The 15,031-nt window shown below is 47.0% G+C and overlaps 1 pseudogene; it reads right to left on the bottom strand.

The window, feature by feature from the left end:
* LOC119351390 overlaps window positions 1-12,413 on the bottom strand; it is a 61,211-nt pseudogene extending 48,798 nt beyond the window's left edge.
* Window positions 12,414-15,031: the final 2,618 nt, after the last annotated feature.

Consider the following 15,031-nt stretch of genomic DNA (forward strand, 5'->3'; position numbering starts at 1 on the left):
GAGTGTTGTCTACATACCAACACAGACCGACTGCGGAAGTGATCACACAACATAGAGGAAGTAGTCGTACGTTTTCCCGATCCGACCGATCCAAGCACCGTTACTCCGGCACCTCCGAGTTCTTAGCACACGTACAGCTCGATGACGATCCCCGGGCTCCGATCCAGCAAAGCGTCGGGGAAGAGTTCCGTCAGCATGATGGCGTGGTGACGATCTTGATGTACTACCATCGCAGGGCTTCGCCTAAGCACCGCTACAATATGATCGAGGTGGAATATGGTGGCAGGGGGCACCGCACACGGCTATGGAACGATCACGGGGATCAATTGTGTGTCTAGAGGTGCCCCCTGCCCCTGTATATAAAGGAGCAAGGGGGGAGAGGTGCGGCCAGCCTTGGGGCGTGCCAGGAGGAGTCCTACTCCCTCTGGGAGTAGGATTCCCCCCCAATCCTAGTTGGAATAGGAATCCTCAAGGGGGGAAAGAGAGAGAGGGGGGCCGGCCACCTAGGGCTGCCCCTTTCTCCTTTCCACTAAAGCCCACTAAGGCCCATTTAGCTCCCGGGAGGGTTCCGGTAACCTCCCGGTACTCCGGTAAAATCCCGATTTCACCCGGAACACTTCCGATATCCAAACATAGGCTTCCAATATATCAATCTTTATGTCTCGACCCTTTTGAGACTCCTCGTCATGTCCGTGATCACATCCGGGACTCCGAACAACCTTCGATACATCAAAATGCATAAACTCATAAGAACTGTCATCGTAACGTTAAGCGTGCGGACCCTACGGTTCGAGAACAATGTAGACATGACTGAGACACTTCTCCGGTCAATAACCAATAGCGGGACCTGGATGCCCATATTGGCTCCTACATATTCTACGAAGATCTCTATCGGTCAGACCGCATAACAACATACATTGTTCCCTTTGTCATCGGTATGCTACTTGCCCGAGATTCGATCGTCGGTATCCAATACCTAGTTCAATCTCGTTACCGGCAAGTCTCTTTACTCATTCTGTAATACATCATACCGCAACCAACTCATTAGTTGCAATGCTTGCAAGGCTTATGTGATGTGCATTACCGAGAGGGCCCCAGAGATACCTCTCCGACAATCAGAGTGACAAATCCTAATCTCGAAATACGCCAACCCAACATCTACCTTTGGAGACACCTGTAGAGCTCCTTTATAATCACCCTTTTACGTTGTGACGTTTGGTAGCACACAAAGTGTTCCTCCGGTAAACGGGAGTTGCATAATCTCATAGTTATAGGAACATGTATATGTCATGAAGAAAAGCAATAGCAACATACTAAACGATCGGGTGCTAAGCTAATGGAATGGGTCATGTCAATCAGATCATTCAACTAATGATGTGACCTCGTTAATCAAATAACAACTCTTTGTTCATGGTTAGGAAACATAACCATCTTTGATCAACGAGCTAGTCAAGTAGAGGCATACTAGTGACACTCTGTTTGTCTATGTATTCACACATGTATTATGTTTCCGGTTAATACAATTCTAGCATGAATAATAAACATTTATCATGATATAAGGAAATAAATAATAACTTTATTATTGCCTCTAGGGCATATTTCCTTCAGAGAGTGGGGTCGAGAGAACCAGGTATGAAGCCTTTACTCTTCAGGAAGTATTTGAGTGTGTCATACCAGGCCCGAGGGGCTTGTTTGAGGCCATACAGTGCCTTGTTGAGCTTGTATACCATGTCAGGATGTTTTGGATCTTCAAAGCCAGGAGGTTGTGCAACATACACTTCTTCTTCAATCTTGCCATTGAGGAAGGCACTCTTCACATCCATTTGATAAAGAAGTATGTTGTGATGATTTGCATAGGCCAGCAGTATGCGTATGGCTTCAAGTCTAGCCACAGGAGCAAATGTTTCATCGAAGTCAATGCCTTCCACTTGAGTATATCCTTGAGCAACAAGACGAGCTTTGTTTCTGACAACTTGACCCTGCTCATCTTGCTTGTTGCGGTATATCCATTTGGTGCCTATTATGTTGTGCTTCCAAGGATCGGGACGCTTGACCAGTTCCCATACATTATTCAGCTCAAACTGTTGAATCTCGTCTTGCATAGCTTGAATCCATTCAGGTTCCATGGAGGCTTCTTCAACTTTCTTGGGTTCTGTTATTGAGACGAATGCGAAGTGCCCACAGAAATTTGCTAGCTGAGTTGCCCTTGAACGAGTGAGTGGACCGGGTGCATTGATGCTATCAATTATTCTTTCAATCTACACTTCATTGGCAACGCGAGGATGTATAGGGCGAGGATTTTGCTCTTGCTGATCATTGTCGTTGTTAGAAGGAATGTCTTCAGGCTGAGCATTGTCTTCATGTTGATCAGGTGCTGAGATGATAAGTTCTTCTTCAGGATGAGCTTCAGAAGGTATAATTTCTCCAGTTCCCATTAGCTTGATTGATTCACTGGATGGAACTTCATCTAGCACATTTGGCAGTTGCTCTCTTTGTGAACCGTTGGTCTCATCGAACCGCACATCCACTGTTTCAACCACTTTGTAATGAAAGAGATTGAAGACTCTGTAGGAGTGTGAATCCTTTCCATATCCAAGCATAAAACCCTCATGTGCTTTTGGTGCAAACTTTGAGGTGTGATGTGGGTCCTTGATCCAGCACCTGGAGCCAAATACTCTGAAGTAACTGACATTTGGCTTCTTGCCAGTAAGGAGCTCATAAGATGTCTTGTTCAGAAGCTTGTGAAGATAAACACGATTGATTGTATGGCATGCAGTATCAATGGCTTCAGGACAGAATTTTCTTGGAGTCTTGTATTCATCTAGCATCGTTCTGGCCATCTCAATGAGTGTTCTGTTCTTGCGTTCGACGACCCCATTCTGCTGTGGCATGTACGGGGCTGAGAATTCATGTATGATGCCCAAGGTATCAAGATATGTATCAAGGCCAGTGTTCTTGAATTCAGTGCCATTGTCACTTCTGATATGCTTTATCTTGGCGCCGTAGTTGTTCATTGCTCGATTGGCGAAGCATCTGAAAACATCCTGCACTTCAGTCTTGTAAAGGATTATGTGCACCCAAGTATATCTAGAATAATCATCAACAATGACAAAGCCATAGAGACAAGCAATAGTAGTAAGAGTTGAGTAATGAGTGGACCGAAAAGATCCATGTGAAGCAGTTCGAAGGGTCGAGTAGTGGTCATGATTGTCTTCGAGGGATGTTTGGCCCTCGTCATCTTTCCTGCCTCACAGGCACCGCATAAGTGATCTTTCTTGAACTTGACGCCCTCGATGCCTATGACATGCTTCTTCTTTGCCAGGGTGTGGAGGTTCCTCATGCCAGCATGCCCAAGCCTCCGATGCCAGAGCCAGCATTCTAAAGCTTTTGCTAGAAGACATACGGCAAGCTGTGGTCCTGCTGAGAAATCTACCACGTACAAATCATCTTTTCGATACCCTTCAAATACTAGAGACTTGTCAGATTCCATTAGAACAAGGCAACGATATTTTCCAAATATTACGATCATGTTTAAATCGCAAAGCATTGAGACAGACATTAAGTTGAAGCCAAGGGATTCAACAAGCATGACTTTATCCATGTGTTGATCCCTTGAGACTGCAACTCTACCTAGACCCAATACCTTACTTTTACCTGTGTCAGCAAATGTGATGTGGCTCTTGTCGGATGGACGTAAGGTTGAGTCCATAAGAAGGCTTCTTTTGCCAGTCATGTGATTTGTACACCCACTATCAATAATCCATTCTGAAGACGCTGGTGTCGTACCCTACAATGCAGTTAGGGGGATAGGCTTCACAAAGAGCATTGTGAAGCAAAAACATTTGACAAACCAGTGGGTTATGAAAGCTTAGATCCAGATTAGGACTAATGGGGAGAGTGGCAAGCGATTCAGGAACGAAGTACATAGTAAGACCATTCGGGCATTTGATCTTGCGCCCTACAAGATGTTTAAGGTCCCCAGCAATAGCGTCAGACGATTTTGGTTTTCTGCTGGAGACCTTTCCCTGCAAAAGAGAGTTAAGCTTTCTTAGCCACCCACATCTTCAAGGGTGGCTTAGAAGCAATAAGTCTAAGTGCAGCATCTGAGAACTTTGGCTTTGCAGCCCTAGCAAACAGTCTTGCAGGCGGACAATAGTACTCATAAGAATAAGCAGAATAGTTCTTGGTCTTATGAACATGGCGGTTTGATGAACCGCTCTCATATTCATATGCCTGAGTATGGTTTCCCTGCAAAACATTTGCGTTAGTGCGACTCAGGTGAGTCCTCTGTCTGTATGAAGCCTTTGGACCGTATGAAGCCTTTGGTCTGAGGTTTGTCTTCTTCACGTGAGGTGTCATGATGACATTCACAGGAAGTTTCTCCAGACACCTTTTCGGAACCCAGATCTTCTTCATAGGCGGTCCATTCCTGCAGTTAGTACCAATGTACCTGGCAAACACTTCACCATTCTGATTCTTAAACAGTTTATAGTTTGCATCAAGGGATTCATCAATGATAATGGGGTTAGCACAAGTGAAGCCAGATAGATTGGATGGATCTGCTGAAGGTTCCTTTGCAGCAACCCACGTGGTTTTGGGGTACTGCTCAGGTATCCAGTAAGAGCCATCAGCATTCATTTTCCTTACGAACCCAGCACCCTCTTTCCTCGGCTTTTTGAGGACATCACATAGTGTCTGATGCCCTTTAAGACTTTTGTACATCCCTGTTTCAAGCAATGTCTTCAACCTACCATTCTCATCAGCAATAGCAGTGGTATCCTCAGCAGAGGGGTTAGTTACCACATCAACAGTTGAAGATATTGCAACAGTAGTAGCAGTAGAACATTCAGCAACAGAAGTAGCATTATCACGCTCAATGCATTTAAGACATGGTGGTTCAAATCCTTCCTGAGCGGAACTGATCTGTTTGGCGCGAAGTGACTCGTTTTCCTTTTGAAGATCTTCATGAGTCGCTCTCAATTTCTCAAGATCTTGCTTCCTTTGAAGATAATCATAGGAAAGCCTTTCATGAGTTGTTGAGAGAGTTTCATGACGACTTTCAAGTTCCTGATACTTAACGTGAAGATTTTTTATGTCTTCAATTAAGGATTCAGATCGAGTCATTTCAGCACCTAACAGATTATCGCTTCTGTCTAACAGTTTTTGAATATGTTCCATAGCTTTCTGTTGTTCAGTTGCAATTTTAGCAAGTGTTTTGTAGCTGGGTTTTGAACCACAATCAGAGTCATCGTCACTAGATGTTTGATAGTGAGTAGTGCGTGTGTTTACCTTGGCACCGCGTGCCATGAAGCAGTAGGTAGAAGTGGAGCAGTCCTTGTCATTTGCATCGGTGTCGGTGATGAAGTCATTGTCTTCAGTGTTGAAGATGGACTTGGCAACGTATGCTGTAGCCAGACTTGCAACGCCTGAATCGGACTCCTCCTCAGACTCCACCTCCGCCTCCTCAGAAGCGGACTCCTCCTCTGAATCCATTTCCTTGCCAACAAACGCACGTGCCTTGCCAGATGAGCTCTTCTTGTGTGATGAAGACTTTGAGGAAGACTTGGAAGAAGACTTTGAGTATTTCTTCTTCTTCTTGTCGCCAGAGTCATATTCCTTGCTCTTCTTCTTCTTTTTGTTCTCATTGTCCCACTGTGGACACTCAGAGATGAAGTGGCCAGGTTTCTTGCACTTGTGACATGTTTTCTTCTTGTAGTCGTGAGCAGAAGCTTCATCATTCCTTGAGCTTGATCGGGAAGACTTTCTGAAACCTTTCTTTTTGGTGAATTTTTGGAACTTCTTCACAAGCATAGCAAGTTCCCTTCCAATGTCTTCAGGATCATCCGAACTGCTGTCAGATTCTTCTTCAGATGAGGTGACAGCTTTTGCCTTCAAGGCACGAGTTCACCCATAGTTTGGACCGTAGATATCTCTTTTCTCAGAAAGCTGAAACTCATGTGTGTTGAGCCTCTCAAGTATGTCAGACAGCTCGAGTGTCTTGAAATCAGGACGTTCTTGAATCATCAGGGCTAAGGTGTCAAACGAACTATCAAGTGATCTCAGTAGTGTCTTGACGACTTCATGTTTGGTGATCTCAGTAGCGCCGAGGGCTTGAAGCTCATTTGTGATGTCAGTGAGTCGGTCAAATGTGAGCTGGACATTCTCATTGTCATTTCGCTTGAAGCGGTTGAAGAGGTTGCGAAGGACACTGATTCTCTGATCTCTCTGGCTTGAGACGCCTTCATTGACCTTGGAGAGCCAGTCCCAGACCAGCTTAGATGTTTCCAAAGCACTCACACGGCCATACTGTCCTTTGGTCAGATGACCACAGATGATATTCTTGGCAGTAGAGTCCAGTTGAACGAACTTCTTGACATCAGCAGCGATGACACCTTCTCTAGCCTTGGGAACACCGTTCTTGACGACATACCATAGGTCGACGACAATGGCTTCAAGATGCATGCGCATCTTATTCTTCCAGTAGGGATATTCAGTTCCATCAAAGACGGGGCACGCAGCAGAGACTTTAATTATCCCCGCAGTCGACATAGCTAAAACTCTAGGTGGTTAAACCGAATCACACAGAACAAGGGAGCACCTTGCTCTGATACCAATTGAAAGTGCGTTATATCGACTAGAGGGGGGGTGAATAGGCGATTTTTATGAAAGTCTTCAAAACGTGGATGTTATGAAGACAAACGATAGAAATAAACCTATTACCCTGCAGCGGAAGGTAGACTACATTAGGCAAGCCATAGTCAAGTATTCAATAGAGTGAAAGCACAATGACTAATAGCAGCAATGTAGTAAGGATCAGGTAGGAAGATATTGTGAAGCCACACAGAACACGCAGTCACTCAGTGAAGACAAAAGATAGCGCGAACAAACAATGACTTCACAAGGAGTAACAGTAAGTAAAGGGAAGGGAAGATGAAACCAATGACTCGCTGAAGACAATGATTTGTTGGACCAGTTCCAGTTGTTGTGACAACTGTACGTCTGGTTAGGGCGGCTAGGTATTTAAACCTTAGGACACACAGTCCCGGACACCCAGTCCTGAACACGCAGCTCAGGACACCCAGTCCTCACCGTATTCCCCTTGAGCTAAGGTCACACAGACCTCGCCCAATCACTCTGGTAAGTCTTCAAGGTAGACTCCCAAACCTTCACAGACTTCGTTCACCGGCAATCCACAATGTCTCTTGGATGCTCAGAACGCGACGCCTAACCGGCTGGAGGATGCACAGTCCTCAAGTGTAATAAGTCTTCAGATCACACAGACAAGAAGACTTAAGTGATGCCTAATTCTCTTTGGCTGTGGGTGGTTAGGGCTTTATCCTCGCAAGGAATTCTCTCTAAAAGGCTTCGAGGTGGGTTGCTCTCAAACAACAAAAGCCGTACTCTGAATCTGAGTAGCCAACCGTTTATGGTTGTAGGGGGTGGGCTATTTATAGCCACTTGGCAACCCGACCTGATTTGTCCGAAATGACCCTAGGTCACTAAGGAACTGACACGTGTTCCAACGGTCAGATTTCAAACTCACACGGCAACTTTACTTGGGCTTCAAGCAAAGCTGACTTGCCCGACTCTGGACAAGATTCGCTCTCAAAGTCTTCACTCGAAGACATAGGTTTTGTTTAAGCATCACTTCAGTCATTCTGACTGGTTCTCTTGGACCCCACTTAACAGTACGGTGGTTCCTATGACTCAACACAGAAGAAAAAGAACTACGAAAGATCTAAGTCTTCGAGCTCCATAGGCTTCATGTGGTGTCTTCTCTTGTCATAGTCTTCAATGTGAATATCTTCATATACCACCTTTGACTTCAATGTCTTCATACATTTTTAGGGGTCATCTCTGGTAGGAAAACCGAATCAATGAGGGACTTCTACCTGTGTTATCCTGCAATTCTCACAAACACATTAGTCCCTCAACTAGGTTTGTCATCAATACTCTAAAACCAACTAGGGGTGGCACTAGATGCACTTACAGTAGCCATCTTGAATTAAACGAGATCCTGATACAATGTTCATGCTCAAAGCTGGCACTAAATAATAATTATTGAGGTTTAAAACTAATCCCGTAGGTAAATGTACAGGTAGCGTGCCGACGGCGATCACATCGACCTTGGAACCATTCCCGACGCGCATCATCATCTCGTCCTTCGCCAGTCTCCGCTTATTCCGCAGCTCCTGCTTTGAGTACAAATGTGAGCAACCGCACCGGTATCAAATACCCAGGAGCTACTACGAGTACTGGTAAGGTACACATCAATTACATGTATATCACATATACCTTTAGAGTTGCCGGCCTTCTTGTCTGCTAAGTATTTCGGGCAGTTCCGCTTCCAGTGACCACTTCCCTTGTAATAAAAACACTCAGTCTCAGGCTTGGGTCCATTCTTTGAATTCTTCCTGGCAGCTTGCTTACCGGGCGCGGCAACTCCCTTGCCGTCCTTCTTGAAGTTCTTTTTATCATTGCCTTTCTTGAACTTAGTGGTTTTATTCACCATCAACACTTGATGTTCCTTTTTGATTTCCACCTCCACTGATTTCAGCATTGAATATACCTCAGGAATGGTCTTTTCCATCCCCTGGATATTGAATTTCATCACAAAGCTCTTGTAGCTCGGTGGAAGCAACTGAAGGATTTTGTCAATGACCGCGTCATCCGGGAGATTAACTCCCAGCTGAGTCAAGCGGTTATGCAACCCAGACATTTTGAGTATGTGCTCACTGACAGAACTATTTTCCTCTATCTTACAACTAAAGAACTTGTCGGAGACTTCATATCTCTCGACCCGGGCATGAGCTTGGAAAACCATTTCCAGCTCTTCGAACATCTCATATGCTCTATGTCTCTCAAAACGCTTTTGGAGCCCCGGTTCTAAGTTGTAAAGCATGCCGCACTGAACGAGGGAGTAATCATCAGCACGTGACTGCCAAGCGTTCATAACGTCTTAGTTCTCTGGGATGGGTGCGTCACCTAGCGGTGCTTCTAGGACATAATCTTTCTTGGCAGCTATGAGGATGATCCTCAGGTTCCGGACCCAGTCCGTATAGTTGTTGTCATCATCTTTCAGCTTGGTTTTCTCTAGGAACGCGTTGAAGTTGAGGGCAACATTAGCGTGGGCCATTTGATCTACAAGACATGATGTAAAGATTTTAGACTAAGTTCATGATAATTAAGTTCATCTAATCAAACTATTCAATGAACTCCCACTCAGATAGACATCCCTCTAGTCATCTAAGTGAAACATGATCCGAGTCAACTAGGTCGTGTCCGATCATCACGTGAGACGGACTAGTCAACATCGGTGAACATCTTCATGTTGATCGTATCTTCTATACGACTCATGCTCGACCTTTCGGTCTTCCGTGTTCTGAGGCCATGTCTGTACATGCTAGGCTCGTCAAGTCAACTTAAGTGTATTGCGTGTGTAAATCTGGCTTACACCCGTTGTATTTGAACGTTAGAATCTATCACACCCGATCAACACGTGGTGCTTTGAAACAACGAACCTTCGCAACGGTGCACGGTTAGGGGGAACACTTTCTTGAAATTATTACGAGGGATCATCTTATTTAAGCTACCGTCGTTCTAAGCAAATAAGATGTAAAACATGATAAACATCACATGCAATCAAATAGTGACATGATATGGCCAATATCATTTGCTCCTTTTGATCTCCATCTTCGGGGCTCCATGATCATCGTTGTCACCGGCATGACACCATGATCTCCATCATCATGATCTCCATCATCGTGTCTTCTTGAAGTTGTCTCGTCATCTATTACTTCTACTACTATGGCTAATGCTTTAGCAATAAAGTAAAGTAATTACATGACGTTTATGTTGACACGCTGGTCATAAATAAATTAAGACAACTCCTATGGCTCCTGCCGGTTGTCATACTCATCGACATGCAAGTCGTGATTCCTATTACAAGAACATGATCAATCTCATACATCACATATATCATTCATCACATCCTTTTGGCCATATCACATCACACGGCACATGCTGCAAAAACAAGTTAGACGTCCTCTAATTGTTGTTGCAAGTTTTTACGTGGCTGCTATAGGTTTCTAGCAAGAACGTTTCTTACCTACGCCAAAACCACAACGTGATATGCCAATTTCTATTTACCCTTCATAAGGACCCTTTTCATCGAATCCGATCCGACTAAAGTGGGAGAGACAGACACCCGCCAGCCACCTTATGCAACTAGTGCATGTCAATCGGTGGAACGAGTCTCACGTAAGCGTACGTGTAAGGTCGGTCCGGGCCGCTTCATCCCACGATGCCGCCGAATCAAGATAAGACTAGTAACGGCAAGTAAATTGACAATATCGACGCCCACAACTGCTTTGTGTTCTACTCGTGCATAGAAACTACGCATAGACCTATCTCATGATGCCACTGTTGGGGAACGTAGCAGAATTTTAAAATTTTCTACGCATCACCAAGATTAATCTATGGAGTCATCTAGCAACGAGGGAGAGGGGAGTGCATCTACATACCCTTGTAGATCGCGAGCCAAAGCGTTCAAGAGAACAGGGTTGATGGAGTCGTACTCGTCATGATCCAAATCACCGATGACCTAGCGCCGAACGGACGGCACCTTCGCGTTCAACACACGTACGGTTGGGAAGACGTCTCCTCCAACTTGATCCAGCAAGGGGGGAGGAGAGGTTGATGGAGATCCAGCAGCACGGCGGCGTGGGGATGGAAGCAACGGTGATCTCGGCAGGGCTTCTCCAAGCTCATGGAGAGGGAGAAGTGTCACGGGAGGGAGAGGGAGGCACCAGGGGCTAGGGTGTGGCTGCCCTCCCTCCCCCCCACCATATATAGGACCCCTAGGGGGTGCCATCCCTAGGAGATGCAATCTCCAAGGGGGGCGGCGGCCAAGGGGGGTGGAGTGCCCCCAAAGCCAAGTGGGGCGCCCCCACCCCTAGGGTTTCCAACCCTAGGCGCAGGGGGAGGCCCATGGGGGGCGCACCAGCCCACTAAGGGCTGGTTCCCCTCCCACTTCAGCCCATGGGGCCCTCCGGGATAGGTGGCCCCACCCGGTGGACCCCCAGGGACCCTTCCGGTGGTCCCGGTACAATACCGATTACCCCCGAAACTTTTCCGATGGCCGAAACTTGACTTCCTATATATAAATCTTCACCTCCGGACCATTCCGGAACTCCTCGTGACGTCCGGGATCTCATCCGGGACTCCGAACAACTTTCGTGTTACCGTATACTAATATCTCAACAACCCTAGCGTCATCGAACCTTAAGTGTGTAGACCCTACGGGTTCGGGAGACACGCAGACATGACCGAGACGACTCTCCGGTCAATAACCAACAGCGGGATCTGGATACCCATGTTGGCTCCTACATGCTCCTCGATGATTTCATCGGATGAACCACGATGTCGAGGATTCAATCAATCCCGTATACAATTCCCTTTGTCAATCGGTACGTTACTTGCCCGAGACTCGATCGTCGGTATCCCAATACCTCGTTCAATCTCGTTACCGGCAAGTCACTTTACTTGTACCATAATGCATGATCCCGTGATCAACCACTTGGTCACTTTGAGCTCATTATGATGATGCATTACCGAGTGGGCCCAGAGATACCTCTCCGTCATACGGAGTGACAAATCCCAGTCTCGATTCGTGCCAACCCAACAGACACTTTCGGAGATACCTGTAGTGTACCTTTATAGTCACCCAGTTACGTTGTGACGTTTGGCACACCCAAAGCACTCTTACGGTATCCGGGAGTTGCACAATCTCATGGTCTAAGGAAATGATACTTGACATTCGGAAAAGCTATAGCAAACAAACTGCACGATCTTTGAGCTATGCTTAGGATTGGGTCTTGTCCATCACATCATTCTCCTAATGATGTGATCCCGTTATCAATGACATCCAATGTCCATAGTCAGGAAACCATGACTATCTTTTGATCAACGAGCTAGTCAACTAGAGGCTCACTAGGGACGTGTTGTGGTCTGTGTATTCACACATGTATTACGATTTCCGGATAACACAATTATAGCATGAACAATAGACAATTATCGTGAACAAGGAAATATAATAATAAACATTTTATTATTGCCTCTAGGGCATATTTCCAACAGGTGGCGGCGAGGATCTGCTGCTCTGCCTCCGTGTAGAGAGCCACGGACGCCGAGGCGACGGCTGGCTCTCCGGCGAGCAGTGGTCGTGAGTGCCGCTCCGCCCCCTCGGCCGCGCGGGCAGCGTGGTGGCGGCGGTCGTTTGGTGGCTGGCCTTCGCGTGCGGTCTTCCCCCCGACGGACGGCGCCAGATCTGCAGGTCTTCCCCCCCTCTCATAGCTCCTTCCACCCCGGCGTTGCTGGTCCTTGGCGGTCCCTAGTCGCCGGATCTGGTGCATTTGGGGTGCGGGAGTGGCGGCAGTCCGGGAGAAATCCTTCGCCGGTGTGGCCCGGCCACGACGGTGACGACATCAACGGTTGTCGTGCCCCTCCCTGGAGGCTCCGTCGAGATTCTCTTCCCCTCTCCCCTCTCTCGCCCCGGGTGAAAACTTCATCCTTTTGGATGGGGCGGCAGCGGCGCTCTCCGCCGTCACCTTCCTGGAGGTGTCGCTCTGGTGGTTCGAGAGATGCGAGGGCGTTCTGATTTGGGGATTGGGGGATCGACGGTCGCGTGGTCCGATTTTATTGTTCTGCGCTTCCTTGCTCAGCACCTTTGATCTTGATAGCTTCATCCCTTCGTGTGTGGCTCTATGTGTGTGGGCGAGGATCTTCCAAGGCGAGCTCGACTCTGCTGGGGGCGGGGCTGAGTATCTCTCAAGGTTGTTCGTGGCTGCCATCTTATCTGGCTCTAGGGTGAGCTTCCCCATCTTCCGACGGTACGACGTCCTTCGAGCCAGGACGAGGGGCAGGGGTTCTCTTCAGAGATGGTTTTGGGTAGGTTGTTGCAGCTCACCACTCCTGGTGCAGATGAGGGCATGCTCCCTGCCTATGATGGGTTTCATCTTGTTAGTGCTTCCGCTCCACCTATGGTGCTCATTCTGCGGCTGGGGACATCATCGACATCAAGCGAAGCTTTGTTGTACATTATGTTTAGTGTTTGGTGTTGTTGAGGTTTGCAAGTTGTCTAGTAGCACAATGTATCTGCCGTCCTTTTCTTTTTCCTCTTGTAAGGTGTTGTCCGATGTAACTCCTGGCCGGTTGATTGCTTTATTAATTCAAAGCCGGGCCCTCTCTCGAGCCTTTGTTCTAAAAAAAAGTATTCCTATCTGGTATATGCATCTGGATCTGGTTCGACAGAGACACGAGCCAAATTTCTAGTCGTCGGTAAGAGCGCCTGCGCCCGCCTGGTTGCCGCTCGACCGCTCACTCCACCCCACCATCGTCGTCGTTCACCTTGCCTGCTCGTACGCTGTCACCGCTTGGCCAACCCGCCCGCTCGGCGCTCACGCCGCCCGTCCCGGTCGCTGGGCCGCTTGCCTGGGATGAGGAGGGAGGGCGCGTCCCAGGAGGAGGGGAGGAGGCGGAGGGAGATGGCACGTCCGCACGTGGCCGCGGAGGAGCTGCCGTCGGCCGGCAAGATTTCCTCTGGACGATTGCCTGGCGTAAGGATGATTTGCAGAGAAACTTGCCCCAGATTCACTTTTCTAGAGTGAAAGAGTGTTTACAAGTGCTCTTTCAATGGTGTGTTTGATTATCCTAGTGCTCGGGTATCAGCTGTGATCATGCCACTTTTCTTACATCATCTGTTCATGTTTTGTCTCAGAAACCAACTTTCTCATTCTTGTATCAGCAGCCAGATGTGCTACTGGTTGTTGCTATTCTGCTATGCAAATTTCTCAAAGACTGTAGCTGCTATGCTCTCGTGTTGGTTCAGGGATGTTGCTCGACCTATGTGAATATTTACCCAAATGTGCTGCTGAAGAGTACTCCAGTTTTTATTGGTGACCATTTTTTACTGAATGTCACACATCAGTGGATTCAGGCGATCATCTCGCAAAAAAAAATGGATTCAGGTGATTGGCGGCACGGGGCGTTGACAAGATAAGGCGATTGGCGGCACACAAAGTCGAGGAGATCAGCGCGCCGCTGCAGCATGCACGGTATTCTCGGCGGCCGGCGTGCTCTCGTCCCGCTTCAAGTGTCGATTGGATAGTATGTGTACACAGCCTTTTCTTTTACGTGCGTGTACACAGCCTCTGGGGTAGTTTGGTCTTTTCCGATGCTTACAAATGGAAAAGAAAAAGAACAATCAGTAAAAGAATGGAAGTGGCATGGTAATCAAGGTGGCAACGGGCTGAGTGGTAATTTTGCAAAGTCAATCTTCAAAGTGGCAATTTTGAGAAGCCACGTATTGAAAGTGGCAAATATCCAATTTTCTCTTCTCAAAGGTACCAGCGTTGATCATCTCTCATGTGCCGTTTGATTTGTTATTCTCAAAAGCATGTGTTGACAGTTTATGCTGCTACGAGTATTTGTTATGTGATTGCTAGCAACTCACACGAAAAGGATTTCGTCCTGATAGCTGAACAACTAATCTTGTTGTTTTGGGGAGATGTAATTGGTTTCCTGAATTGATTTTTCAATATACTTAATTACTTTCTCTAAATCAGTTGGGAAAATGGCTGTTTAGGAATCACCAAACAATACGCTGAAATTACTCTACGTGTGTGTGTAATGTGTTTAACATGCCATCATTGCAGGTTAAGCGGCCTTTTCTGTTGTCATTTGTAAAAAAAAACTCCCTATGAAGAGTACACATGGCTTATGTACACACGGCTTGGGACTGAAGCGCGCATTGAATCTTCAATGCTCCATGCCCCAGTCTTCTCTGCGACTACTTGGACTTGTGCCGGTCAGTCCTAAGGAATGCCATTATGAAAGATGGGACCGGTTCGCCACTAAGGTGTGTGCCACCTCCCTTCTCCTCTTGTAACCTGTTCCAACATGTTTTGTTTGAACTTTGAAGTTGTTGCGCTTCGGCAAGGAGTACGAACTGGTCCGGCCACTTAGCTAGTCT

The sequence above is a fragment of the Triticum dicoccoides genome, chromosome 1A (genome assembly GCF_002162155.2).
Source record: "Triticum dicoccoides isolate Atlit2015 ecotype Zavitan chromosome 1A, WEW_v2.0, whole genome shotgun sequence".
In the NCBI taxonomy this organism is placed as follows: Eukaryota; Viridiplantae; Streptophyta; class Magnoliopsida; order Poales; family Poaceae; genus Triticum; species Triticum dicoccoides.